General features: G+C 40.4%; 1 protein-coding gene across 11 annotated transcripts in view; it reads right to left on the bottom strand.

The window, feature by feature from the left end:
* The window catches only part of LOC134213257 (toll-like receptor Tollo), a 444,443-nt gene that overhangs the window by 113,152 nt on the left and 303,785 nt on the right, over nucleotides 1-27,506 (bottom strand). For all 11 annotated transcript variants that reach the window (XM_062692102.1, XM_062692099.1, XM_062692098.1 and 8 more), the window contains one exon: nucleotides 25,586-26,542. The gene's annotated coding sequence lies outside the window, so the exon portion shown is untranslated. The remainder of the gene's footprint in view (nucleotides 1-25,585; nucleotides 26,543-27,506) is intronic.

The following is a 27,506-nucleotide window of genomic DNA, read 5'->3' as shown; positions in this document are numbered from 1 at the left end:
TTGAGTTATCAATTGACTTTTCATAATGAATATTGGAGAAGAAATCAATAACAATCACTTTTTGGGTGTACATAGATGTATTTTGCCAATCTAGCCGGAATAAACTATTATTTGTTGAAACCACTGAACTTACTTTGTTTTTTTGTTTTTGTGATATAAAAACAGTTTCAAGGATAACATGATCTTCACATACACCGAACTCGCTTTTCACGCGGTTGATTTTCATCAATTTTTCGGTCTCCTGAAATTCCACGACTTTTTTAATTTCGCCTAATTTTTCCTTGATTTTTTCTAGATTTTATCGAGCGATAAACGTAAAGCCTTATTAGTTCCAAGTGTCAAAAACAAGTTGCGTAAAAAGCGACCCCAGTGCACCGTATAATAAATATATGACTGTATGTAGAATCCGATTAAAATGTTAGTTGATGAGGGTACAGATTTCTCACGAGCGTGGGTGAGTGAGTAAGTGAGTAATTGAGTTAGTGAGTGAGTGATTGAGCAAATGAGTGAGTGAGTGAATAAGTGAGTGAGTAAGTAAGAGAGTAAGTGAGTTAGCAAACAAGTGAATGGTAGATTATCGTTCAATAGAGTATGAATAAATCAGTGAACGAAAACGATAAACCAATAAATGAGGATATAATCGTACAGAAGAATGAGTGACTGCTTAAGCGAGTGAGTGAGTAAGCGAGTGAGTGAGTAAGCGAGTGAGTAAATGAGTGAGTAAATGAGTGAGTAAGTAAATAAGCGAGTGAATAAATGAGAGAGTGAGTAAGTGAGCGAATGTCAAGTAATAAAGACTAAGTGAGTAAATGATTGAGTCAGTAAGTGAGCGAGTAAGTTAATGAGTGGGTGAGTAAGTGAGTGAATGAGTGTGTAAGTTATAAAAAGAGTAAGTGAGTTAATTATTAAGTCAGTGGATAAGTGAGTGAGTGAAGAGTTAATCAGATGATGAGGACAGCTTGAGAGTGAGAAAAATGTAAGAACGAGGGGAACGAGTGATTGAGTGAGTTAGTAAAAGAATTAGTTAATCAATTAGTGAGGAAGTAGGCGTGAGGTGAGTGACTGATTGGGTGAGTGACATAATGAATAAGTGAGTAAGTGACTGAATGAGTAGGAAGTGAGTAAGTGAGAGAACAAATTATTCATTATTTGAGTAAGAATATAAAACGGACGAATTAATCAAAAGGTGAGAAAGTGAGTGAGTTAGTGACTAGGTGAGTATGCAAGATAATGAGTGGGTAGATGAAAAAGTGATTCAGTAGATGAGTAAGCAAATGTAAAAGTATAAGAAGTATAAAAGAAGTTGGCTAATGAGATAACGAGCCAATATGTGTGTAAGTTAGTGACTGAGTGAATGAGTGAGAATGTGATTGAGTGAAAACGTGAAATAGTTAGATGTTATATAAGTGAATGTATAAGAGAATCAGCTTGTGAGCAGATGAGAAAAAAAATACTTCAATCAGTTTTAGCTTAACGTCTCAGTACTTAACGTTTTATTTTTTATCCTGAGCGTCTGAAAAAATGACCTGCAGAGGCTCGTCAAAATGGTAAGTTTATCCTTACCGGCAATCTCAATGCGCAACATTCAATTTGGGGAAATCAGAAGCGTTGCGTTGCATTGTAACGGAGTATTTCGTAGATTGCATACTGATAGTTGTCATGTATATTCTTTACCTTTCTTACCCCAATTGCTTATGGATTTCCATTTGGGATTCAATGGAAATCCAATTGGGGATCCAAAATGATAAAACATGAAAGCTATCATTGCCGGCCACGCCCATCATCTCCGTTACTAGGAAAGGGAAGGAAATGATAATATGACATCTACTTAACGAGAGGCCAGCGACTCACCGAGGCCCTCATAGATGTCAAGGAATTGGATGGTGGGTAGGGTATGTGGTTTAGGAGTATCATTATAAGCAAATGATAGAAAATTTGTGGAAATTCGTTGGGAGTGACTGCTAAGAAATTTAAGTCACTCCATTATCCTTGCCGATGATTTTCCTCGGATGGGGCGAAGGTATTAGCCCTGGCTAATAGCCTAGGTTTAAGCGCCTTTGCTCGCTCTCTGAAACGAAAAAAGAGCAAAAAGAAATTAAATTCCCCTTCCCCCCTGATATGATAATGATTTTGATCAACAAATGAGTTATAAGTGGATGAATAAATGATCAAACGGCTGCAAACAAGCCTCTATTGTCGTAGCAAAAGCAAACCCGCCTAAATACGACAGGCAGAAGCACAGGTTTGTGATTCAAACGCGATCGACTGTTGTTCAATTTCTTAGGATATCCGGTAACAAATGTACGCAAAAATTCATACGAAGTCATTTAATTCACAATATCACAAGTCATTCGGAAAGGCGCTTGGTGTGCTTTCGCAGAGCCCTGACCATTTGTGATGGTACTTAGTCTTTAAACAAATTCCTTTCCGGTCCGAAATATTTAATTTGTTCAATCGATTTTTAAATTTATGTAAGGTCTACCCTCCTAAAGACCCCATATTTTTGACGCCCTAAAGTATTTCTAAAATTGAAAACAAAAAAAAATCTAAACAGTGCTGTTTTTTAAGATTGGCCTGACATTTGCCCGACTTTGAATAAACGTCGGGTGAATTTTTCCGGCCAGTTCACACGTGCAGTATTTTTTCAGTTTTTGTTTTCGATTTTTAAAATAGTCATAGGGTTAAAAAATATGGATTCTTCGGAAAAGTCGACCTTAAATAAGACAAAAATTGGACTGAGACAATAACGAGATACAATTTTTGACGGAAATTTGGATTGATTTTGGATACGTCACGTTTTAACAAAGTTCGTATAGCTTATATGATAAATGTAGGTAAACCGAACCTATCTGGCAGATGTATACAAAATATTGAATCAAACATATAATAATTATGCTTATCGAACTCCAACGCTTTTTTTATCTCCAATCAATCGTCACGTCAACTCAGCTTTCCTCGTATAATCGAAAGTGTCGGCACAAATCCTTTATTAATAATTATTATCCACGTCTGGAGCAACTGTCCAATGCGCGTGTTGATTAGATAAATATCAAGGGCCCAACATATAACAAATTCCTCAATGTGCTCAGATTTTTTCTTTTTCATACACTTCACATCAATCACAGAATATTCATTTAACTTTTTTCTAAAACTAAGCACTATATTGCTCATTTTGTACATAATTTCATTTCAAAATTCTTCACTTTTCTATGTATTTATTTTTCTATATTTATCAAAAAGTCTACAAAAATATGACAGCGCTTTGCAAAAATTTAACCGTTCGCTGCCGCTGACTACTACGAACTCTCAATTTGGGGAAATCAGAAGCGTAACGAAAACGGGACAGTGCTGGCCAACGACCTTCAGGCGGGGCACTACGTAGTGCTTAATCCGGACTCACCTACCTTCTACTCATCACGTGGTATTGGATCCATTCTCGACATCGTTCTCACCAACATGGCGGACGCTTGCTCCATACTCCGTGCTATCACCGAGTTATCCTTTGATCACCTCCCGGTGGTGTTTGAGGTGGACCAAACCATTGAGTAGGAACAGCTGTCTCGACGTCGTAACTACCACCGCGCAAACTGGTCGCTTTTTCAGCGGTTTGTGGAAGATCGAGTGGACGAGAATTTTACACTTGAGTTTTTGGAAGACATCGACCGAGTGCTTCATGACTTCTCTGAGGATATCGGCGAAGCAGAAAAACGTTGCATTCCCTCAACCTTGACAACATGTAAGTTTACTAACCTCAACAGAAATAATATCCGGCATCTGTTTCTAAGAACGCAAAATCCTTTATAAAAAGCTCAACAAAATAATTGCCATTCGTAATAGGCAATTTTCCAAAGACCGTAGGAATCTTTATAATTACTCTAGGCTCTTCTGGCGTTTAACAAAGGTGCTCAAAAACAAGCCAAAACCCATCCCTCCGCTCAGGGTAGCAATCGAAGTTTATATTTTCCCAGTCGGAAAAGCAAACACCATTTCCCAACACTTTATGGCGTCTTATAATTTGGGTCGGGATACTATCAGTGTTCGAAAGTATCTTCAAACTTTCTACTACGCCTAGTGAGCTCCCAGATGAACACAGAATCACGCTGTATGAACTGATGAACTCAATACAATCCACCAAATGCATGAAAGCCCAGAGATTCGACGGCCTCTTCAACATCGTCCTGGAGAAGCTGGGATCAAAAGCGTCTGGAGCTCGGCTACTTCCGAACTGTCTAGAAGCGTTCCAAAGTGCCAATATTACACGTTCAGCACGCACGTGGTCCTGGAACGGTAATGCAGGACTCGATTATCCGGAGTGTTGAAAAAAATTTCACTCCGGATAATCGAACCCTCCGGATAATCGAGCCACTTTTTTGTTGTTGCTACAAATTTAACTTTCGCTCAAATAATCTTTATTTTGGATATATAACATCTAATAAAATATCCTGTTGGTCCGTTCATGGATTCTGACTACCGCTAGAGGTCGGTACCGATCCGAAAATCGTTGGCGGCAACGTTTGTCATAATTTTGGTCGGCGATGGCTTGGTAATTTTTTTTATTACGTTCGTAACGTAAAGTTTTTTTTCAGGATATTTAAAGACATTAACGAGAGAATCCTTTCCCCGGAAAATTCCAAGTTTTTTGAATTTTCAACAGGAATTGCTCTAAAGTTTCACGGGAATTTCTTTAAAATTTTCACGGGAAATTGTTTAGGAGTTTGCCTATGCCACCGGGCATGCATGCTTCGAAATTAACAGAATTTCCCTGTGATTTTTTAAAAAGTTTCTCAAAAACTGTTTCCAACGGAATTTCAACTGGATTTTCTACGGAATCTCTTTGGACTTCTACGTGAAATTCCTTATGTGTCTATTAGTAGTTCTTCGGAAATTCCACGAGAAAATTTTCAAAAGACGAAGGGTCGTTTGGTTGAAAGTCATTTGCCCGAATACCACATGGCCGAACAATACGTTGAGCCGAGAGCTATCTAGCCGAATTCCATTTGTCCGATACGGTTATTATATGGAAAAGGGTTTGGCGGTACGACCAAACTAGTCATTTGACCTACAAAGCCATATGCCCTAACAGGTCGTTTGGTAGAAAAGGCCTTGTCATCGAAAATTCCATTTGACTGAAACGGTAGTTTAACAGGAAGGGCAATTTGGCCGATAATGTTATTCAGCTGATCGGATTATACGGCGAAAAACGTCGACCCGTTCAGCCAAACGCCATTTTCGAACAAATGAGCTGTCGGAGCAAACATCTTTTTCGGCCAAAATATCAGTTCGGCCGTATGATCTTCACCCGTACGTCGCAAACCGTTTTCGACCTTATGTCACCTCGTCCGGCCATTTTCGGACAAACGATTTTTTTTCAGCAGCTCGAGCAAACAACACCATTTGTTCATTTCGACATCATCGGCCATATGTCTATTTCGACCAAATGATTTTATGCTAGTTGAATTTCGGATTAATGACATATTCGGCCAAACAACAAACGGCCCTTCCCCGTCAATACATTTGATTTCAACGTAAAATTCTGTGGATTTCAACAGGAAATCCTTGGAAATTTACGCAGGTAATTCTTCGAGATTCCCAAAGGATATTCTTTATAATTTACCCGGGAAATTTCTGGAATTTGTGGAGTGTGGAGTGTAAAATGTAGTGCGAGTTTGATTCCCGCCCTAGTAAGGAGAAAACAATTCGTGAAGCGGAAAACGCTTCACTTGTTCACTAGGTGCTGTGTGAATGCCCTATCCGTTGTCTAATGCTAAGTGTTAAGTATTCAGTCTGTGCGAGCTCTGGTCAAAGATGGTGATCCTGTCTTTCTTTCATTTAAATTCTACAAAAAGATCTTTCTAATTTTTAAGGAGATTTACTCTGAATTTCAACGGTAGTGTTGTCGAGATTTCGAAGCATATTCTTCAGAATTTTCATTAAAAGTTCTTAGTTTTTACGAAAAGCTTTTTCGATTCTTGAACAAAAAAATCCAAGTATTTTTCAATAAACATAGATTTTAACAAGAAATCCTCTGAAGTTTCGACGGGATTGCCAAAAACTGTCGGCGGCGCACACCTCTAACCGCCGTGTGGTCCTTTGGGAAATTTGGAGGATCCCAAACAATTAAAATTTTATCGTTAAGCACCAAGATTTTTCTGATGAATTTGTTTTTGTATTATGAGTATGCACTTAATGTTGTGGCTTCTACATGCTGTGGCCTTCCAAAAATTCCGGAACATCCGAGAAATAAAACAAAAAATAATTAATTTCATTGCATAGCACCATTTGACATTCTAACTTCTAACAACGAAACTTATTTCATTTGATATATTCAAACTAAGGTCTCTGCAGTACATAAAATTCGTCTACATTCAGCTCGGTCAGTATTTGCATGTCGCCACTTTGTAGTCCACGGAAGGAGCTCAAATCGAACCACCTTGCTCTCTGCGCACCTCGTCTTCTTGTCCCCTGCAGATCCCTATCAGGAACCATTTTCATTTTATAATTAAGGGAAGATCCATTAATTACGTAATAAAAATGGCCTTTTTCAATCCCCCTCCCCCTATGTCACACTTTTTGTATGAGGTATCTAAAAAATTTGTATGGATTGTCACACTTCAGGGAACCCCTCTCCCCCTCTAAGAGTTATGTAATTAATGGATGTTCCCTAAATACAAGGATTTTTTGTTGTTACTACGCGTACACCAGTTCCAGTGTTTGAATCTATACATGGACCACCGTTGGCGAAATAACCATTGTTTTCATATAAATATTGAGGATGTTCACAAATTACAAAACGCTGGAAGGAGAGGCAGCCGGTCAGACCGTGCGTTACGATTCATACAAACCAATTAAATCTTCCATACAAAAAGCGTTACGAGGGGGAAGATGGAGGTTCAAAATCATCAAATTTAGCGTTACGTAATTTGTGAATGAACCCATTTCGGATATTCCGGAGGACCATTTGGTAGTATGAGCCCAATGTCAATGCTTTAAAAAATATCGGTGCTTTAATTCATAAATTGGCCATTTTTATGAATGTTCTTGATTTCCGTTCCCTTAGGGTTCTTTCACAAAATTCGTAACGCTGAATTTGATAATTTTGATACCTCAACCTTCGCAACACTTTTTAATGGAAGGTTTATTTTTTTTTTGTACGGACCGTAACGCTTGATCTGACTTCCTCCCTCCCCCTAAAGCGTTACGTAATTTGTGAACAGTTCCTTAGGAAAGCGAGAAAGGCACTATCATTACTAGGTGTCTTGCATATATTGGATACGTTATGGATACACACATATAATATATATTTCTATTTTTGTAAGACGGGTAAAAATATTACTCCGGATAATCGAGCCCCGGATAATCGAGCCTCCGGTTAATCGAGCCTCCGGATAATCGAGTCCGGCCTATATAGGCTTGCTCGTGCTGTGTACTGCGAGCGATATTTTTTCGCTAGTGTTGTACAAAATACAACAGCACGCGTGCTCGAGTGTTAAATCCGGGAAAAGACCCGACTCTTCCGTCCAGCTATCGACCGATCAGTCTGCTCTCCTCGATCAACAAGCTGTATGAGAAATTGATCTATGCCAACCTCCTTTAACACAACAACTTGAACGAAATCCTCCTGAAAGAGCGATTCGGCTTCCGTAGAGGGCATTCGACGGTGGATCAATTAAAACGGGTATGAATATGGTCAACCAGGCCAAGTCGGTCTTGGAAATTACGGTCATGGCCTTGGTCATGGCGCTACTGAACATTGAAAATGCGTTTGATAACGTGTGATACGATGGTTTAGTTCACAAACTCATCCATTTTGGATTCCATTCTTACCTGGTGAAAGCAATCTCAAACTAGCTCGACGGTAGGATCATGTTTGCATTGGCAATGCACTTTCGGATCTGTATGTGGTTAACGCAGGAGTCCCCCAGGGTAGCAGCCTGGGACCACTATTACCACACTACCACACGACCACACTACCACCAGAACAAGAGACAGAATCAGAAGAGCGTTGTGGAGCAAAATCGATTTTTTGAACCACCGCCCAGGGAGTCAAAAATGTTTCCCGCCAGAAAAGATCCTGGACCATACCGAATATCGAACTCGCCATTTCCGGATTGGAAATCCTACGACTTTGCTAGCAAGGCTAATTGGAAACCCAACACTGTCCCATTTGTATTAGTGTAATCTTTCCGACACTTCTATAGCTCATTCCTCATAAAACAAGTTTTTGTAAATCCTTCACATCAAATAATAATGAACACAATCGCCCTTTTCAGTATCATGTCCCTTCTATCTGTAAGAAGGGCTATCGAATTGGAACCATCCGGAAAACATGAGCCGTTTCTCCCCCTCGATCAGTTCATCCCGAAATCCAATTTCCTTCAATCAATTTTTACCATTCATGAATTCATAAATCAATTCCCGTTTCACCCAACCGGCATGACGACGTCAAGAAACGCTCTCCAGAACCATTTGAGGCTATGATAAAAATAAACTGAATCAGCAAAAACCGCGCAGATTGAAAATAAAACAACAAAAAATCTGACCGAAACCAGATGACGAATGTCAATCATTCATTCAATGACGGCCGAGTCCGGGGGCAAAACCGGGAGTCTGGACACAACAAAAAGTTTTACAGGATGAATGTGATGAGTAGGCAACTGTCATGATTTTCCAGTTGTGATGGCCACGTTGTGCCTTGTCGTAATCGATTTGTCTTGCTCGTAGATTTCACGCATATCGGGTGTCGCTTTTCTGGAATCCGGGTTATGATACCAAATGTGGAAATATTTCGTCCGTGAAAATCTGGACCAGATTGAAGGGCAAAAAGATTTTGTTGAATTATTTGCTAACTAACAAACAATAATCAACTGTCTTATGGCACATTGTATTATTTTTTAAAATCCTAATTTTGTTTTATTTGACATTCTTCCAATGATAAAAAAAATTAAGTTTGCTTTTATATGATATCCATTTTTTTTCCTTCTGACACCAAATAACAATTAGAAATTATTGTTTTTCCACCACATACAACGCTATTGCAGCCACAAAAAAGTATTAAACAAAATCTTCTCTGGTTTGCTTCAACGAGAAATTTGCAAGCTATATTGAAGTTTTATTATAGAAGCGCATATAGTTCGGTCCCAAATCGAACCCTTCAACACACGCCCATATTTCTCAAAACAGCACACAGAAAAAAAAGAAATGATGACGGCATGAAAACGGAAACTCACTGATAACAGCGATCAGTTGCAATCGGATCACTTCACCGCAACAATTGATGAGGAATTTTCAACGAATCACCACACCCCGTCTCCTCCCTCTGTTCTTTTGTTTCAATTGATTTCCATCTTGTTACGAGATGGGATTGCGTTGTTTTCGTCTTGACATCGTCTGACGGACTATTCCCATAGCCGGCGAAACAAAAAGGCTCAACGGAACGGGCAAATTGCACAAGAGTTCGAAAACAATTTCAATTTATGGCAATTGTCAAGGGGGAAAAATTCTACCGAGTAAATAAATTACGGCTCCCGGGGCGGGGCGTTGCGGCTGTGAAGAAGCTAGGATCGACGAAAAAAGGACATTCATCTCCAAAAAAACGTCGTCAAAGTGGAAGAATTTCTGGAAAAAAAAATGTTCATGGTTCGAGTACTTTGCTTTCAGATGTGTTCCAAACTGAGGAAGGATGGGCATAGAAAACGGTAGAAAGTTCGTAAGAAGCTGACTTGGTTCATTACCGTTCAGAATTATACTTGAATCAACAATCGCGAAGGTAAACCGCAAAAAAATCCGGAAGATTTTTTAGTTATTTGGAGTGTGGAGGTACGATGAAAGAACAAATAATGAACAAAATATTTGGAGCTAAGAGGGCCTGATGGTTAAGAATTTCATCCAGGAGAAATTGTTTTTTGCCGAGGTTTATCTATAAACGTTTTAGCATCGAGTTGAATGAAAAACATCTTGATGAGTAAAAAGTCTTCCTCTTCTTCTTTTTCTTCAATGATTCCACATTCCGACTGGAGCTTGGCCTGCTTTTCAGCTTAGCATTTCATCAGTTATTAATTGAAAGCTTTTCTTTATTTATTTATTTATTTTATTTATTTATTTATTCAATTATACTTGTAGAGTAAGAGCTAACCCTTATAAATTTCTTCAATCGGATTATTCGTTGTTCTTTCCACATTCTTACAATTTTCATTGAAGTCAGATCAACATAAAACTTAACAAGCAAACTAGCAAAAAAATGTCTCGTTCCGTAATCTACTGCTCACGCATTCAAATTAGTTCCCTTCATTTAGCCAGCCTATACATTCACTGCGGAATCTTGATATCGAATGAACAGATTTAATTTCAGGTGGAAGTAGATTCCAAAGGTTTATTGCACGTACAAATAACGTATTGCTATAATGGGAGGAGCTATGCTGTATAACGACAAGGTTTCGGACTCTGGCACTTCTAAATGGCAGCAGTTTTTCAGTAAGGTATTGTGGACCGTAATGCATAATTTTAAATAAAGTAACATAGCTTCGCAATTTAAAAAAGCTATAAAAAGAACAACCCAACAATTGCCGCTGAAGGTGTGTTACACTAGAAAATCTAGATAAGTTGAATACCCATCTAACGCAATGATTTAACGACACTTTTAAACGATCAAAGGCAGCAGCAGAAGCATTTAAAACTAATTCTGCGCCATAAGAAAAATAGGGCAACAAAAGTGATTTGAATAGTTTCAGTTTTGTAGAAGTAGGAAGCATTCCTGCAGTTAGTCGTAAGTGTCTAATGCCTGCGTAGACTTTCCCACATTGGGCATTTAAATGAGAATCCCATTCGAGATTAGACTGAAAAATTACGCCAAGATTACGAGCTCTGTCGTCATATTCTAGTATTTCGTTATCATTTTTTAATTCAGGAAAAATTGTACGAATATGTCGTCTACAGATGAACATTACTTTGGTTTTCGATGAATTTATAGGAAGCAAATTATTTATCGAGCATTGCAACACTATTTGTAGGTCAAAATTAATCAAATTCGCTAAGTTCTCTAAGCTAGCATCACCTGAACAAATATACAGTTGTACATCATCTGCAAACATTTGGATCAAACAGTATTTTAAGACTGTTGGTAAATCATTTATAAATACCGAAAAAAGCAGTGGACCTAAAACTGATCCTTGGGGTACACCCGATAGAATGTTGATGGGGCTGGATAGACTGTCATCTAATTCCACTACTTGAGTACGCGAATGCAAATAAGATCTTATTAGATAAACAGCATCACGACTAAAACTGAATTGATATGACAATTTATGCAGTAGTTTGACATGGGAGACTCTATCAAATGCTTTAGAGAAATCTATTAAAAGCAAAAAAGCAACACCTTTGCTGTCAACGCACTGTTGTAAATCATCGTTGACTTTGAGGAGTGTTGAAGTGGTACTATGGCCAGATCTGAAGCCAGACTGATAAGGACTTAGAAGATTAAAACGTTGTATATAACTTTGAACCTGAATCTTGAGAATTTTCTCATACATCTTTGAGAGCGAACCCAAATTACTGATTGAACGGAGATTGTTCAATCCAGCTCCAGCAGGTTTCTTGCGTATCGGGATAATTTTCGCAACCTTCCAAGCGCGAGGAAATGTAGCGGTTGAGATGAATAAATTGAAAAGATATGTTATTGGTGTAATTACAGCCGGAAGGATTATCTTTATGAACTTTAAAGTAATACCATCTATACCGATTGCGTTAGAAGAGATTGAGAGAATAGCATTCGAAACTTCGAGCCCATTGCATGGACTGAACGAGAAGCCATCAAAATTAGATGGTGGTATCGAAGAATGTACTTGATCTCGTGTAAAACTTTCACTAAAAAAGGCGTTAATTTCTTCACCAGTATACGGCGTGTTATTCCTACAGACACCGCCAGTAACATTTAGGTGTTTCAATTTGGCCCAGAGTTGTTTATTCGAACTGGCTGACTCTAGATTAGAGGTCATATAGTTAGATTTCGATTTATTTATTTGATGTGTTACCTTGTTACGTAGTCGTAGTACGATGATCAGATGCACTTTTGTTACAAATCCATTGGCGATATGCTACGTCTCTAGCAATAATTGTATTTAGTATATCATTATTGAACCACGGTGCATTTTTTCTAGGACTAGGGATGCGTAATTGAACAAAACGTTCATACAATTGAAATATGTGGTAATTAAAGAAATCAAGAGCAGTATTAGAATCGGTTATACTATAAAGTAACGGCCAATCTAAAACTTCTAGAGCGGCTTGCAACTCTGAATAGTTTATTCGATTATAGTCTCTAAACATTCTACGATGTTCTTCATTCTTACGTTTTATATTGAGTGACGAGAAAATCATGTCATGTTGAGAAAAGGCAGGGGCTGCCACTTGATTTAAATTAAGAACAAGGTTCATGTCATTTGTTATGAGTAAATCTATCAATGAACGGGATAAAAATGAGTAGGTTCACTATTGACGCAAAGCAGTCCAAAGCTATCGAGTATGTCACAAAAACGGGCTGTTTTAGGGCAAACTTTTTTCATATTTGTATTGAAATCACCTGTTAAAATTATCTGCTTATAGTTAGGTGATATTTCTGACAGTTTCAGATTAATTAGATCAGAACAATCTGAATCTGGTGGAGAATATATCACTCCAAGTAGAATTTTTAAATCGTTTACTCTTACTTCGACGAACAGATATTCAGTTCGCTCAGCATCACCCTGTCTAGTAATTGTACTGGAACCATCAAGAATTTTGAGGTCAATAGATTTTTTATAATAGATAGAAATTCCTCCTCCTCGACCAGTCATGCGGTCATTTCTCAATATGCTGTAACCATCAACGGCAATTGTTGTGTCACTTATGCTTTCATTTAACCATGTTTCTGTTACACATACTATGTCCATTTTACTACCCACAAAATAGGGCTTCCATTCCCGGAAACGATTTCCCGGGAAATCATATTTCCCGGGATTCCCGATTCCCGGGATTTATTTATCATTTTCCCGAATTTCCCGGGAAATGAACATACTAAAATATTTTTTAATAATTGCCTTATTTTTTTAAAATTTGATGATAACGGATTTTGGGGTATCAATTACATTTTTCACTAGCATCATCTCACTATTTATTTCACTTTTGAATTTTAAGAATTTAAGTTACAACTGAAAATGTTACAGAATCATACGGTGCATTCCAATACGTGTTGAAGAGAGGCAAGACAAAGAACCAGTTTGTATCTTTCCTTTGTTTATTCAGTAGGTTTAAACGTCGGTAAGCGTTGTGAAGTCGAATTAAAAATTTAGTGTCTGTGGTGAAACAGCAGAGCTATCAATGTTCGCAAATACTGAGGCAATAGCAGTGACCGCTTTAGCAGGTTTGTCCTATTATTGTCAAAGGTTTTTTAAGACCTTCAATCCTTTTTGATTCAATTCCCGAAAAGACTCATATTTCGCAGACTAGTTTGTATTTTGAGATATTTCTGAAATATTTCATTTGAATATTTTATAATATTGGTGGGCTAACAGATCTTGATGAAAAAACAGATTTTGTGTCTTTAGTATGCGATCATTACAACTGTCATACATCAAATACTCGCAAAACTTTTACAATTTGATGCGTTTTAGGTGCTGTTCGGCATTTCAAGCAAAGTTTGGCCGAAATATATGTTATAGTCAGGATCATTAAAGTACGACAATGAAGCACTCGCCTTAAAGCTCTTTTTTATTTCGAATGGAAAAATTCTCATTTCAAATATTTCATCTGCTTTAAATACAAAACGTGTTCAAGTGGACGTACATGAATAAAAACGGTTTATCCTTCATAGTTGAAGATTCTATGCACTAAAAAGTCGTCGAGTATAAGAATAGTTCATGTTAGGAATATTTTGGCGATAATAGAGGAGAATCTCTCGAAGCCGTCGTTGACCAAAAATTGAAAAAAAATGCGGATGCAACCTGAAAAAGTTTTTAAAAAATATAGAAAAATAGCACATAGTGGAGCTCATCAGGACACTGCAGATCTTACTCTTGATCCTGACCAGATGCTGATACTTATGACATTGCGAACGTTTTGTAGAAGGAGCAAACGCTTTTCGAACTGAACAAAATCTTTCTCAGGCTTTCAACAACTCTTTCCTCATTTGAGGACAAAATAGCAAGCCTCCCTGATGTCGAATGTATATTTTCAAAACCATATTTTACAACTTACGATTTTGAATTAGTTTCGAGATTTTTTTTTATTTCCCGGGATCCCGGGAAATCGCGGGAAATTATTATTTCATTTCCCGTTTCCCGGGAAGTTGATTCCCGGGAAAAATGGAAGCCCTATCACAAAACAATTTTTAAATTCATCCAACTTACTTAATTGACGAGCATATAGACTTTGTGCATTCAAATGACAAATATTTATGTAATCTTCGCGTAGAGCTACATTCATAACAACTCGTGGAATATCAGCAATACCTCTTTGTGCACGTGCAATAAAATTATTATGATTATCCGGCATCATCGAAAAAGAAAAGAAACAGTAGTGTAAGTAAAGGCTGGCAAGGTTGAAGGGGAAGCATGAATGAAGGGAGCACTAAATCTATGAACAAGACAACATTTGTAATATTTGAATTCATCATTACTTAATTTTAATTACGACGAATGTGGTTTTTGATCGCAAATCCAATTGGAAGCTAATGGCTACGGAAACTTCGGCAAAACGGTGGGCAACAACAGCAACAACAATCCCAACAGCAACAACAGCGGCACCGGCAGAATACGATGAACTCCACATGAATAGAAACGTGTTGGCGAGCCAAACGTTTAACTTTTAGGATGGAAGAAAACACGGATAGCGTGAGGAACGGAGTCATGGAAATAATGTTGGAGGAAATAAAGAAAATGCATAGGATAGGATTACTTTCTGCTTCCAAATTCAGCTAACTGGTCTAAATCGTAGATCGGTAGTGTTGGAACATCCTCGAGAGTTTTCACGAAAATAGTTCCTTCCTTGGAGAACACGTTCTGAAGATGACCACTGCGTTTCAGTTTCACTGCAGCTCCCTTGATAACTCGTGCAGATTCAGTGAGATTTTCGTTGAAGTAGATACGCCTGTCCACATCGAAGCCCAGATGAAGCAAACTCAGTTTCTCCATAGAAAAATAGCGACGGAAAAATTCATCCTAGGACGCCTTGAATGCAAACTGGAACAGGATAGGCGACGTTGCTCCAGCAGCGATGGGTAAACGAGCTAGACGTTTGGAAAATACGGGTGGAACATCCGAGTCACCATAGCCAAAGGCTACAACTATTTTCTGCAGGAAATCATCAGTATTCTCAGTTGGCTTGTATGGAACTCCAGTGAGAATCAAGTCATTTGACTTCAACAGTTTACCAGCAGTATCTTTATTCCGTCGTACTTCTTCGGCTGTTTTTTGCATGTGCTTGACTCAATCCATTGAAATCCCGAGCGTACTCAACTTTAAGCTGGTTCACTTCATCACGCAATGTGTAAATTTCATTGATGAGAGATGCCGGCGGCACAGAGTAGTCCACTATGATTAACAGGTAGTCACTTGGACCAGGTAACACGTCGTCGATAGAAATCGTAGCATGGGTGCTAATAACACGGGAAAAACTCCAACTAAATAGCGACCACAAACAACTCACTCGCTATCACTAACCATCTCACACACACCATTTTTCTATTCCTGCCATTGCATGATTATTTGTCTTGTGTGGCAAGTACAATGGATACACTATGACTGTAGGATTTCCGCTGAACTTTTTGTTTGCGTTACACTCCCCATTTGAAAATTGTCGTGTCGTGTTTATTGAGCACTTCCATAGTCTCTAAGTAGATTCACCATTTATGCATTTCTGTGTCATAAAACTAACACGGATATGCTTATAGGGAAGTGCCAAAATACCTACACCGTACCATGTATTGAATCCAGTCACCTTCTGCATGGACTTTCTTTGTAGCCGCCAGGCTAAGGAAGGCATAATTCAGAATTTCTGCTAGTTCCTTAGTATTATTATGGTGTAAAACTGGTTTCATAACACTCTTGTAGAGTAAATTATGGTCTTCAAGACCGTTATAAAACTACAAATGTTACTTAGGTTCTCACTAAGAATTACACACTCTTCTGGACAAACTATTGAAGGTTTTTATGAAGAAACATCACTGGAACTAAAAAAATCCTAACAAGATTTGTAAGAAACCCTAGGTGGATCTTCTCATAGTATTCCTGAAAAGATACTTAACAACGTTCGTACAATATAACTCTGGAATCGTACTGAAGAATGACCAAAAATTTGGGAGATATCCAGATCGAATGTTGCGACGGAAGCGGCCAAGAAATGTGATTTTTACAGAACTTTTAGTTTTTGGAAGCCTTTAAACCAGTGATCCTCAAAGTGCGGCCCGCGGGCCGCATGCGGCCCTTTAAGCCTTTTCTGCGGCCCGCGAAGGATTTCTGAGAATACACTACATAAGGCCCATTGATAAGCTTTATATAAAATCTTTTAATCATTCCCAACATTTTGGTATGGGTATTCTGCCCATGATCGCATATTTGTAACAATCGACAAAAGTAGGCATGGGAGAAATGGATGGATAATGTTTGTGATACGCATAAGTATGGAAATCTCAATAATTTTCTAAAAATTGCCAAAAATTATATAAAAACTTTTTCCATTCGAATTCTTCGGTAGCAACATTGACATTACTTGATATTTGAGTACGAAATTATTGCGTTAATTTTTGTTCGATACACAAGGCATACAGGTGACAGAATTCTCCAGTGTTACAGTTATGCGGTCATTTTGCTCAATGTTACAAAACAACTTGGTAGTTTTTTCAAGTTTTTCAGAACAAACCTCCTGATTTTATCTGACCAGCTTGAAGATACAACAATTTTGGAACGATTTATAAGATAAACTCAAAATCGAAAAAAATGCAAATGTTACAAATATGCGATCATGGGCAGGTAAGTACTGGTGTAATAGTTTTATCATTATGATCCATGAAATTCATAACTTCATACAAAGATGTTATGTAGGTCGACAGCAAATATACTTCGATGCTATCACCCCGGACTATGATAGTATCAAATTTGTATTTAATCGCAATCGCAAAACGGATCCTGTTCAGAACCTTCAAAAGCATTCTGTTGAGAATCCCAAACGGAGTATGTTCAGAATTTCAACCAAAATCCTAATCGGACCAAATTCATAGTTTCAATCGAATTCCGAAAGGATACTGCTCCGAATCTCGATCGGAGTTCTGTTCAGAATCACAAACGGATACTCTTTAGAACTCCAAACAGATTCTATTTAAACTTCCGGACAGATTCAGTACAGAGTCCCGAACGGATTATTTTCAGAATTTCAAAGGGGTTCTGTTTAGAATTCCAAACGAATTATGTTCAGAATTCCAGACGGATTCTGTTTAAAATCTCGAACGAATTTCACTCAGAATCAGAATAATAATTCTTAGAACCCTTCGTTATTTGCCACGACAAGTTATAACGTTAACAACAATAACAACTTGTCATAAGACGAGTTTGCTTAATTCCACATTGTACCTTAACAGATGCGTATTCGATTGCAGTCAACAGTAAGGTCGTCTTCAGTGTCTCGTACTTGACTAGTCGAGTCAAGTACGAGACACTGAAGACGACCTTACTGTTGAGGTCGAAATACGTATCTGTTAAGGTACAATTAAGTGGTGGAATTAAATGGGATTGTACAAACTCGTCTTATGACAAGTGAAGACATTCCACTAAAAAGCTCAAAATAATTTTCTTAACAATAACAACGTTAACTATGAAAAACATAAGACCGAAATTGCAGAATCGATGGACATATGATCATTTGGAACACAGCTTAAAATATTTTATGACTGAGAGCCGAAAAAATGCTTTTTTCGTGTAAAGTCCACTAAAGACTACTACGATAAAACCTGTAGAACGAAATGTCCTTACAAGTAGTAAGTATTTTATTTGAAAAAGATTCACAGGAATGAAATATTTACTTCAAATATACAATATTTTGTAATGTGCGATATGAACTGAAAAACAAATGTTGCAAATATACTGCGGCCCGCTTCAACAGCTCGAAATTTCTCTGCGGCCCTTGATAGTAAGTATGCTGGGACCACTGCTTTGAACGGACGTCAGGGACGAAAAGGTTTCGGAAAAACATACTTTTACATTTAAATAATAAAACATGATCCTTAAAAAATGAAAAACGATCCATAAATAACACCTGATTGTTTCGTAAAACGCTACCATAAATCCATAAAATAGTGCAAAAATCACGAATAAGGTTGAGTAAATAGTGAACAACTAAAATTAGGAATCGTAAGGAAATTTCGCATGGGCAGCTAAAACCGCGCATATTCGCCTACTATGCAGGACAACGTCTGCCGGGTCGACTAGTCTTCTATCTATATAATAAAAATTAAATGGACTGTGTTCGTATCCGCATAACTCGAAAACGGCTGGATGGATTTTTTTCATTCCTTCAGCAAATATGTTCGTTACCGTTTCCGACGGGTTTATATGATATTTCCTCATTTGAAAATTTCGAGTAAAGTTGAGTAAATTGTGGAACACTAAAATTGAGATTAGTATGGACTGGGCAGTTTATAACGCGCAATTTCGCCTACTATGCAGGACAACGTCTGCCGGGTCGACTAGTAATGAATAATTTTATGATCAATAACTAAACCAATGTAAAGAAGTTAATAGAAAATATGTTTCTTTAGACATGATAAAAAAACAAAAACACGTATGACAAATAAGTATTTGGAAAATGATCCATAAAAAACAATATTTTGATCGCAATTTTTATCGTGATGATGATCCATAATCGTTTTAGATCTTTGGCGGACAATATTCGGTCAGTGCGGTCAGGACCCGTTTCAAATCGCGAATCGATCCGACCACGGGATCCGGAGATACGGGTTTTCTTTTTTCTCTTTGGCCATTCAGGCCGACTTTTCCCCTCGCAGAAAAGTGGAATTTAACCATGGCTAGACCCTCCTCGTGTGGTGGGGAGGTCCCAGGATACGTCTGTTGAGCGATCCTAAAGAAGAGAGTCCCGTCCTGATAACATCCTTCTAAGGTAAAAAAAGGTGAAAAATTGGGTGTCTTACCCTCTTCACTCTCAAGTGCAATCGCACTGAACATGTTTTGACTTTAAAAAAATTAGTTGGCTTCCAAAGTGCACTCCCTGCAGGAAGGCACACGCTCGACCTCCAGTGAACCGGTGTTGTTTTCTTGCCATTGAATAGGCCTAGTGACGTTGTTTTTTAGCCGTTCGTCCTGAAAAAAGTGGCGGAGACGCATAGTGGTTTTTTCCCGTTCGGTCTGGTGGAGACGCATAGTGGCAGTTTCGCGAGTAGGCGAAAGAAGACGGTGGTGGAGACGCATAGTCGTTAGTGTGACCAACTTGTGACTTGCGCGAAGGATGTGAAACGAACCATCTTGTAAAGGTGGTCGTTATTGTGATTTGTGACTTGCACCGATACGGACAAACTTTTTTCATCCGTATCGGTGCGGTGGAGACGCACGGTCAGTGCAGTGCAGTATGTATAATCTTGTGCAGTGGGGGTGTAAACATTTTTTTGCGAGTGAGAAAGCCGCTAGTAACGGTAGCGTGGACCAAGGCATCCTATACGGCCTAGCAAGGAAAACCTTTGAATTCCACTCCTTGTCCGGACAACCCGGATCCTTTGCTCAAGCAACCAGTCAAAGCAAGAACCAGGAGATCGAAGATTTGCGGAAAATAGTCAAGGATCTATAAGCGTCAAAGACCAAACAAACCTCGGGAATTGGCAACCGTATGGAGGCCATCAAGCAAAACGGCACGATCGAGGATCTGATCCGAAAAGTATCGGAGCTGAGGGAAACCAACGGCAAGCTGCAAGTGGATCTCGAAGTTGAGTATAAAGTTATCGAGAAGCTGCACGCCATTATCCAAAGCAACGACAACAAGGACACCAGGAAGTCCAAGTAAGTCAGCAAAGCAAAGGCGAGCAAGGTGGAGGCAATAAGGCATCCGAAGTCCTCTCGACGTTTTCGGTGACGGCAAATAAATGGCCGTTACACCAACGCAAATCCCCAAGCGTGATCGTGCCCCAAGGAACTCCAGCGAGAGTGCCAATTCCTCAGCTGAAGCACCACGGACGAAGCGTATGACAGGTAGAACAGTCAAGTAAGTAGTTTTATAGGCTCTGTTTGCCTCTGTTAGATTCTATAAATCATTTACCTACCCAAACCGTCTCCCATCCTTTTCAATCCTCACTTTAATACACAAACCTTCGACAATGATGTGCAAGCCGAGGCTCCCAGACGAGTACTTGTTACTCAAACTACACAAATAACAAACATATCATCACAAGACAACAACACAAACAACAGTCAAGCCACGAGGAACACCCAAACATCAGACGGGCACCCGGGTAGTCGGGTTCCCGTCAGTGTGGACGTTACACCCAAACCGGAACTGGTGGGCAATCCCCGGCGATCGGGCGCTATCCCTGCTAGCAAAGCTCAAGCCTCCCCACCAAAGGACAACGTGGGAAGCAAGCTCTTAACATTAGGCGTACTCGGATCGCTAAGCTCACCCCCTATGGATGACGAGGGAAGTCAATAGCAAAGTGAAAATGCCGCTATCGCGGACGAAGCAATGTTTTTCCCTCCACTCGGAGCCGAATCATCGTCAGCTTTCCTTCACGACCGGCTCCACATGAGCAGAAACAGCCCTGACGCCGTCATCAAGCCAGGACCCTCCCGAACAACAAGTCAAGCACAAAGTACTAGTACCGCCGTTGTGTACCAACTCTTCCCCACACTAGGAGCGGTCACCCTAACAGGAATCTATGACAAAAGGTCGAAAGACAAAAGGTCGAAAGGACAAAAGGTCGAAAGACAAAAAGTCGAAAAGACAAAAGGTCGAAAGGACAAAAGGTCGAAAAGACAAAACGTCGAAAGGGACAAAAGGTCGAAAGGACAAAAGGTCGAAAAGAACAAAAGGTCGAAAAGGACAAAAGGTCGAAAAGGACAAAAGGTCGAAAAGGACAAAAGATCGAAAGGGACAAAATGTCGATCAAGAACAAGTTGATAACAAAATGGGTGTATTCCGAAAAAAATTATGAAATGCATTTAACTTCAAGTAGAAATAACACACTCATCACATCATGCAAAGTTGAAGAATGAGCAATTTTCAAAGAAGGAGTAATTACTATGAAGCAATATTATGAATATAGTTCTGTATATAGAGATAATAGAGATAAAGAAAATGGTGGAAATGAATAAAACTTGGATTGCGCGAGACAGAGTTGTCCTATAAACTTGGCAAAAAATTTGCTCTTTTATTTGAAACTATTTTTAGCAATTAAATAAAATTCATTCAATGAGTGCAAATTATAGATGAAAATCTAGGTTTTCTGAATGTCGCTTGGATCTGTCAAAAGGCGCACGCATTGAAAATACACCGGCGTGTAATATACGCCGGTGTATTTGATGTGCGGCGTGCACCATTATGACAGATCGAAGTGACATTTAGAAAACTCAACATCCAACTATTAGTTGTACTCACTGAATGAATTTTATTTATTTGTTAAAAATTGTGAAAAATAAAAGAGCAGAGTTTTTGTTAACTGTGTGAAGCAACTCTGGTGCTAGATTGACTCTCTCCGTTTCAGTTCCTTGTCCATTTCGACCTTTTGATCTTATTGATCTTTAGTTTCTTTCGACCTTTTGTCCTGTTCGACGTTCTGTCCGTTTCGACGTTTTGTCCCGTTCGACGTTTTGTCTTTTCGACCTTTTGTCCCTTTCGACCTTTTGTCCTTTTCGACCATTTGTCCCTTCGACCTTTTGTCTTTCGACGTTTTGTCTTTCGTCCTTTTGTCCTTTCGACCTTTTGTCTTTCGACCTTTTGTCCCTAACCCCCCTAACAGCTGACCAGTATGATGACCTCCGTAGGAGAAGGTACGGCTTTGACGCAATCATTCGGCCCGATCCATCCTGTACTGCCATTAACTCCACCACAGCAACACCTGCAATCTACGGCAAGGGACTTGCCTCCGAAAGAGCTCTGGGGCGGAGCACCTCCCGACACGAACCTATTCCCACACCTCTTTTAACCCGTCGCCTCCCCCATCTCTGCCGGTTGCGGGTTGCGGATCAGCAACCAACCAGACGATCTCCCAGGCCAGAACACCACCACAAAGTGCATCGCATCAGCCCGCTGCCTACCATCTTGGCATTGCAGTGGAATCGAAACGAATTCTTTAAATACATCTGTGACTTGAAGTTGCTAGTGGCCAACTCTGAACCAGTGCCCATAGCGCTGCAGGAAATACACATGACGACAACGGCCGCCATGGACCGTGCTCTCGGCGATCGTTGTAAGTGGTTCACAGAGGTAAACACGGACGCCTACCAATCGGCCGCCTTCGACGTACTGAAAGAAGTTCCTTGCACCGAAATACTCTTCGATACCGAATTCCCGATGGTGTAGCCGTTAGAGTGGAGTGGTCATTCCCGCTAACAATCGCCTCCCTTTACCTACCAAACGGAAAATACAAGGACCTACACAGCCAGCTGGTGAGCCTACCTACCGAAAGCCTACCCTCCCCGGTGCTTATTCTCGGCGACGTGAACGGCTATCACCACTTTTGGGGTAGCCGTTCCAATAAAATCAGAGGCAACCTAGTCGCTGCGCAGCTTCGGATGCGGGACTAACCGTACTCAACGATCACCCACCTTCCGGCGCGGAACGACGGACTCAGCGATTGATTGTCGGCAAGCTCCTCTGGTCCTCGGATGTAGATCCACGAGGAAACGACCATATGCCGATTCTCTTGGCGCTCAACAGCAAACCTGAAGAAGTCTCCAGAAGATCGAGATGGTTATATGATCGCGCTGACTGGGACGTTTACCAATGCAGAGCTGAACGCAAACGCACCAACATCAGCAACAGAACTAAACAATATTCTTGTGGCCGAAAGCTGCATACCGAAATCCAGCTCCAATTCAGGTCATAAATGATGAAATGACACCGACAAGAAAGCCGTCAAACGTAGGCGTGAAGCCCGCTGGCCGCTAAAAAAGTGTAAAAACCGTCTACAATCAGGACACCCCGACCTCGAAGAAGTTCGCACTTAGTACCAAATTGCTCGCAATGAGTGCCGGCAAACGATCCGGGAAGAAAAGGAGAAGAGCTGGACAAACTTTCTAGACGGAATCAACGGCCACCAATCTTCCGCCGAGCTCTGGCGCTTTGTTAACTGTTTTTAAGGTAAGCGCAAAGCAAAAGGTATCTCCCTCAAAATCAACGGCACCGTACAACGTGAACCAACTGCCGTAGCGGACGCCCTGGCAAAAGTATTTGGAAGAAACGGATCGTTCCTGAGTACCTAGACCATTTTCGAAAAAAACATCTTAGAAATCAACGTGACCAAGATCCCACCGAACAGTGGAGAGAATTTCAACAGGCCTTCACATTTGCTGAACTGGAGTACGCCCTCCATAAGGGCAAAGATAAGTCAGCTAACCCCGACGACCCCTAGCCCATGCTTAAGCACCTGTACATGGATACCCGATGTACTAAAAAAACTCAGGTCTCAAGGGGATCACCGGTAATATGCTACAGTGCCTCAGTGCCTCCTATCAGACCGAACCTTCAGGGTCCTGGTAGGAAACCAAACATCAAGATCAATGAAGGAAGAAATCAGAGTCCCCCAGGGCTCCATCATTTCTGTTACCCTCTTCCTCATTGCGTTTTCGACCGACTACCACAAAGGATATATATCCTAATCTACACCGAGGACGTCCTGCTGCTGGCAACGGGAAGGCATCCCAAGGTCACACGACGAAAGCTACAAGCGGCCGTCAACGATGTTGCCAAATGGGCCAAATCAGCCCGCTACATAATGTCAGCGGGTAAGTGTTCCAGAACCCACATCTGCAACCACAGCCATACCCAGCACCCTGCCAATCCTCATAGCATCGAACTCGGCTAGTGTCTTAACGGCCCTGACATCGCCAGCTAGCAGGCACCCATGGATTCAATCCAACAGCAACATCACGCTCCTCTGGATACCAGCTCATGCAAGAATACCAGGCAACGAATACGCAGACGTACTAGCTAATCTCGGTGGGAACTTCGGTTTTCTGAGCAGAGAAGTCCCGACAGCGGACGTCAAACTGTGAGTAAAGGCAGAGATCGCCACAGCATGGGTAAACGATTGGCGATGGCAGAGAAATTTCTGTCGAATGATGAAGAACTCTACCCTAACTGGCAGTGACAGCGACAACTGTCGCGAGCAAGTCGTACTCTCCAGGTTGAGAACGGGCCGCAAAAACATCACTCATAACCTGGGGACACCCGCTTCCACAACAGGTACGAGGAAGGCGATTGCAGCCTAACAATCAACCATATTCTCAGCATTAGAAACAACATCTCCAACGCCTATTCGGCTCTATAAAACAACCCGTTAGACGAGAGGAACATCATAAACTTCTTTAAAAGACGTGTACCCTTACACTAAAGTATTTAGAAAACTTGGCGTCACCCCACGACAACTCAACGAATGAAGACCCTGCATTGAAACTTGACAGCTCCCAAGAAATTACGGAGCACAACCTGAAACCCCTTTGAAATCAAACCAACCCGGCTATGAACTAGCACCTCCCTTTGCAAAATGGAACACACACTAAACAGCCACCGAAACCCCACCAGATGCTGCAACGAAAACGGACCTTGTCTAGAAGACGGCACCAATCATATTGGAACATCAGACCCCCTTTTTTATTGAATTAGAGCAAAAAACCCCTTCGGAACCCTTCTGGTCCGAATATAACAAAGTTTTAGAATATTTAACTTCTGCGGCCCTCCTCCTGTTCTTAGTAGAATATCAAATTAGCAACGGCATCCGGTAATACTATTACCTTTTGCTACCAGAGGTGAGCCAGCCAAGGGCTGAAAGCTTCTTAAATAAAGACAATAATAATAAGAATAATTATTTGGATTATATAATCTATAGATTAAAAAAAATGTGGATCACTTAATATAATTTCATTGGCCATGTTTCCAAACGTTATGGAGATGTTATTTATGGATAGTTTATTTTTTATTTTTCAATGATCGTTTTTGCACATTTAACGATGCAAAGCAAGGGCTGCCAAAGTTATTCAATATAATTCGTAGTTTTGTATTTCAAGAGTAAGTGTATTTTACTGTTTAGGATTTTTAAACACTTTCCCAGAAATTCCTTTGAAATTTCTCCAAAAAAATATCGAGAGTTTATTAGAAAGTTTCTCCGAAATATATCCAAAAACAGAGAGTAATTTATGTAGGAACCTTAGAAGATTTTCAATAAATTAATTGGAAAAGTCACAAGAGTTCCCAAAATATTTAAAAATACTGATTTACAGATATTTTATGTTTTAGCATATTCCACAGAAAAAAATCCTTGCTTTTTCGGGACTCGTTTCTTGCTAATCCGGAGTTTAAATGATTTGCTGAGATTTCAGGAAAGCTTTGTATTCAAATTCTCACTTACCTAATTACTAATGACTGCTACTCAAGTCTTCTTTTCCCACACCATGCATAAACTCCTCCCTGGCTTCACTAATTAGACCGACGCCGCTGTTGTTGCACGCAAATTTCCACCAACATTGATACTCGTCGTAATCAATTACTGCCGATTTCAGCTGCCTTGCCTGGTGGTCGCCCATTCACCACAGCCTTCGCCCGCGCGCATTTAACTCACACGTGTTTCGCAACCGATACCGATATTCAGGGACCAAGGGCAACCGACCGTCCGTCCGTGCGACCCGAAATCAAGCCGCGTTAGAAATGCTACTCCACGCTGGAATGCGCCGTTCTGCAGTTCACGTGCTCCCGGTTTTGGCCTAGTTAGCAGTCCGCGTGGTTTCCGTACATGAAGGATGCTGCGGCAGTGATGTAAAGTGCACTCCCCCGATTGAACTTTGGTGGGTGGCGGTGATTTGTGCACTTACTTAGTGCCTGCGGCTGGGGAGTAATTATTTTGCTCCCGCTGTTGGTCGGGCAGGTGGAAAATTCGCTGATTGCTACAACGCCCCGGAAGTCGCCAGCAGGGGCACAATTGTTTTCACGTTGCTGCGGATGATGGCTGTCTGGCTGCGACTTTTCCGGCACTGCAGTGGGCAACGGGAGCTCGGTCACTCGGTCACTTTGCGCGAAATACACTTCCGCCTCGTTTACCGCCCACTATTAGCATGCATGTGTATCTCTTAATTAATGGAGTTATTTCGTGTTTGTTGAGTGCTATTCCTGTGCCGATCTTTGACTCTGAGTGGTGCTCAGGCAGGGTGCAAATTGGGCCGCGATGATGGTCTTGTGAATTCGATTTTGCAAAAACGTTGATTGGGCAGTGAGGTTGCGTCGGAATTAGTGGAATGCGGTGGTGGTTTCCAGCTGATTTGATTGCTTAGTTGCGTGTGGCTTCACTTCGTTGGCAATGTTTCGTGGCGACCTGAAAGGTAAACAGCAAATGGAAATGTATTATCAAGATTGCATGACCTGCCGGCAGCTAATTCTGGCAACGCTAATGAAGTTATGAAGAACAATACAAACAAGGCTGATTGAGTCTCACAAATTCAGTTGATTATTGCGATTCTGGTATTTACATATTTCATGTCACTACTTCTTTTGCAATGAAATAATATGTCGGCTTACAGTTTTCCTTCACATAAATAAGGTCAAACCGCGTTGAAGCTGGCGGAGCAGAGTGAAATTTGTATTAGCATAAGCGTTAAGCAATTCGCACATTTTCGTAGACGGTATAGACCTAGATCTTTGTCTCGCTTATATCTCTCAGACGAAATGAAGAATTTAATTTCCACAACAAATTAAACTTTTTTTTCCCCTCAAAACATTAATGGCAATATATCAAATAAGCACCATTTTCAACCACACAATTTGACACAGAAAACAGAGCAAACAGCTCCAAAACCACAAAACAAATCCCGAACACCAATTTCGAAATCGTCCCGTTTTTATTCTCACATTTGGGCTTTTTCGAGTCCCCCAACCCCCAACAAGCCTGCGCTTCAAGCATTCTCGGAACATTTTTCCAATCACGTACGAGCTGTAAATCTATTTTCCGCCACAGTCCACCGTAGCTTTTTATTTTATTATTGTTTTGTCTTCATGTCTGCGGAGCCTCCTGTTCCGTTTCCGCATCCGTTTCCGCTCTAGGGCGGAAGAGCGCCGGGGGTGTGTGACGTCCTCCAGCACCTAATAAATCGAGGCTTGTGAAGTTAATTTTCACTTCCCATTCGTCTTCGCGGGAGGCCCCAGCATTTTGGTTTGCATTCTACCGCCAAACGACCATAAACGAATTAAGCAATAACCGCCCGTAGCTCCATTTCGGATTTGCTCTGTCACGATGTGGGTATTTTATTTTGCCAGGCACTGATGTTTTATCACCGAAAATA

Source organism: Armigeres subalbatus, chromosome 2 (assembly GCF_024139115.2).
Source record: "Armigeres subalbatus isolate Guangzhou_Male chromosome 2, GZ_Asu_2, whole genome shotgun sequence".
NCBI classification, from domain to species: domain Eukaryota; kingdom Metazoa; phylum Arthropoda; class Insecta; order Diptera; family Culicidae; genus Armigeres; species Armigeres subalbatus.
Note: the sequence above shows the minus strand (reverse complement) of the source record. Positions and strands in the feature narration are given on the sequence as shown.